We start from the raw sequence: 2,567 nt of genomic DNA, 5'->3' as shown, positions 1-2,567 counted from the left end.
CAGGAGAAACCTCCCATTGAGTTGTTGGTCAGGGTAGTCTAAGAGACTCCCAAAATTACACAGGCTATTGCCACAGCCCAAGATTGCCTCCCAGAGCTTTAAGGTAAAACCCTATTTTGGAAGACAGAGCACACTTTGAACACAGGACTTAGAGCAAAGGTGCTGGAACTGATCTGTAAGCTTACTACAAATTTCAGGCATTGTATTGTATCTTTATAAAAGAACTGAAGACAGTATTGAGATAATTATCAGGAAGTTGGTTCCTAAATATGGACTGCCACACACATTTTATCTATCCTAATTGATTCTCTACTGATATTCAGAAAAAATCTAAAATGGAGATATTGAAAGGCAATTGACCCCAAAACAAAAGGGATTCCCACACCGTAGCTTAAGTCCTCAGGGATTGCTTTGGACACTATTATTTCCATAATATGCTCAGAGGCTACACATTTCTTTAAAGGCAGACAAGCTCCTCATCTCAGGTGATAGGACGCATAGCTTCTTGACCACTCAAACTTCCCTTGGGCTGCTTGATGAATGAGGATATCCCAGTACAAAAAGGTTTACTTCAGCAGTACTTAAGTGATGTTAACTAAGTTTGTTATGTATGGATGGAATCCTTCAAGTGTCAGGGTTAGAGCTATTCTATTTCTCCCTTCAATCTATAGATTTTTCTCTGCAGACAGCAGTGGGGACAACCTGACAGCTAGAAATCTTCGGCTAGTTTCCTACAGAACAAGGAGTTGTCTATCCTAATACTCACACATGAGAAGAATTAGTAAAAACAATCAATTTCAAAGGTTGTGTGGTGAGAGCCCATCTTGCTTCCTGTTGATTTCAGATTTCAGACTCAGCTGTTCATGGGTCCTGATGTTCAGGTTTCTTTGCTCCTGCTGTCATCTGGGAGTAAAAATCAAAGCTACACAAAGGAATAGAAATCCAAAGAGATGTTCAAAGCGCCCCTTTGTTCTTCATTTAAAAGTCCCTGGGGCCAGAGTAAACCAGAGTCTTATGAGGGGCACGCAATTTGTCTTCTGGCTCTTCTTTCTTCTATGCAGATCCTCAGAGGAGTTTTTCTCCCAGCTGAAATGACCTCCCCTGGGAAGGCTGATCTAGAAAATGGTAAATAAATCAAGCCTCTTGAGTATGTTACTGGCTTGTTTTGTGAACTCTTTATAACTTAGTGGTGTTTAAAGTCAAAGGGTTCTATCACCCTTGAAAGAAAGATCCACCTCCCTTAGCTTCCAAAATGATTAGATTATAGGCACTCACTACCTGGATTTCATAGATTTCTATGTTACCCTAAAGGAAATAACGTTAACCCATTTTTACCTTTTCTAACTAAGTGGGACTGCAGAGATTCCTCCTGTAGCCAGATAAGAAAGGTCAGCATTTTTTTTTCTTTTCCCAAAATGTTACAAGTCTCATTGTCACTGCTGCAATGCACTTATTGTGATGGAAGCATAACCTCTCTCAAATCAGCCACATTGACCAATTCTGGACACTGACAGTGCATATTCTCATGTAGGATGAGGCTAAAGATCAGCATTTTTAAGAGAGATCTTGTCCTCTGTCAAACATCCCCTAGTTAGAGGCAGATTTTCACTGTGGCCCTGAAGGAAAATGAGGATAGGTAGTGGTTTGTCTTCTCTGTGCAGTCGTGCTCACAACACATTCCTAAATTCCAACTCTTTTTATCTTATTTCATGGATCCATGCAGGAGAGGAGATATGAAAACATGCATACATGGACTAAAAGATTAAATTTTAATGTTGTTTGTTATTTTATTTTGTATTTATTTGCTATTTTATTTTTGTTTTATCCTGTTTTAATATTTTTATTGAGAGTTTGGATATTTCATGCGAAAGTTCTTAACCAAATTTAGACCCCCTCCCCCATCCAAGTCCCCCATAAACCCCCACTGGGCCTCATGCATTCCACCACACATCTAAAGTCCTATCTAGTCAAGCATTTGTACCAAGATGTCATTCAGTACAAGTTCATTCATTCACTGGAGTCTAGTCAGTCTATCTAGAGAGCTAAGGGAAGGTCTGCTCTTTCTGTCACTCAGCAATAACCCATCTTCAAATGTTCCCAGGCTAGGGCTGGCCCACCAACCATTTCTATTCTTCCACTCTGGGCCCTTGTCTGACTGAGCTGGCATGTGTCTTGTACTTGATGCCACCATTGCCATAAGTTCATATAATCAAGTTTCCAGGGGCCTGAAATTCTCTGTCTCCTTAAGTTCAAATACCAATGCTGGCTCTTATGATCTCTCTGCCCCCTCTTCTGAAATGGTCCCTGAGTCATTGGTTCTGAAGTTTAATATAGGAGTCTATCCAGTGACATATACTCTACAGTCCCATATTCTCTAAAACTTAGCCATTTTTGGTATTCTTAGTGCATTGCATTCTATAAGGAAGCATTCCTGGTAAGAATTGAGAGATGCACTAGTATTCTCTCCACTCCCTATTCCACTGTGTTTCATGAGCCTTAGGTATAGAGATTCCACATATATTTTCTGTGTGTTACCAGTTGTGGAATTATGCAGTAGACTACATTTG

The 2,567-nt window shown here is 40.1% G+C and overlaps 1 non-coding gene across 1 annotated transcript; it reads right to left on the bottom strand.

The window, feature by feature from the left end:
• Window positions 1–1,413: 1,413 nt before the first annotated feature.
• Window positions 1,414–1,540, bottom strand: LOC115067452. The gene has a single exon (XR_003846868.1). It is a non-coding gene; the product is annotated as a small nucleolar RNA SNORA1 (small nucleolar RNA).
• Window positions 1,541–2,567: the final 1,027 nt, after the last annotated feature.

Source organism: Nannospalax galili, unplaced genomic scaffold (assembly GCF_000622305.1).
Source record: "Nannospalax galili isolate Female #2095 unplaced genomic scaffold, S.galili_v1.0 scaffold426, whole genome shotgun sequence".
NCBI classification, from domain to species: Eukaryota; Metazoa; Chordata; class Mammalia; order Rodentia; family Spalacidae; genus Nannospalax; species Nannospalax galili.
The sequence above is the reverse complement of the archived record's forward strand: the minus strand, read 5'-3'. Positions and strand labels throughout refer to the sequence as shown.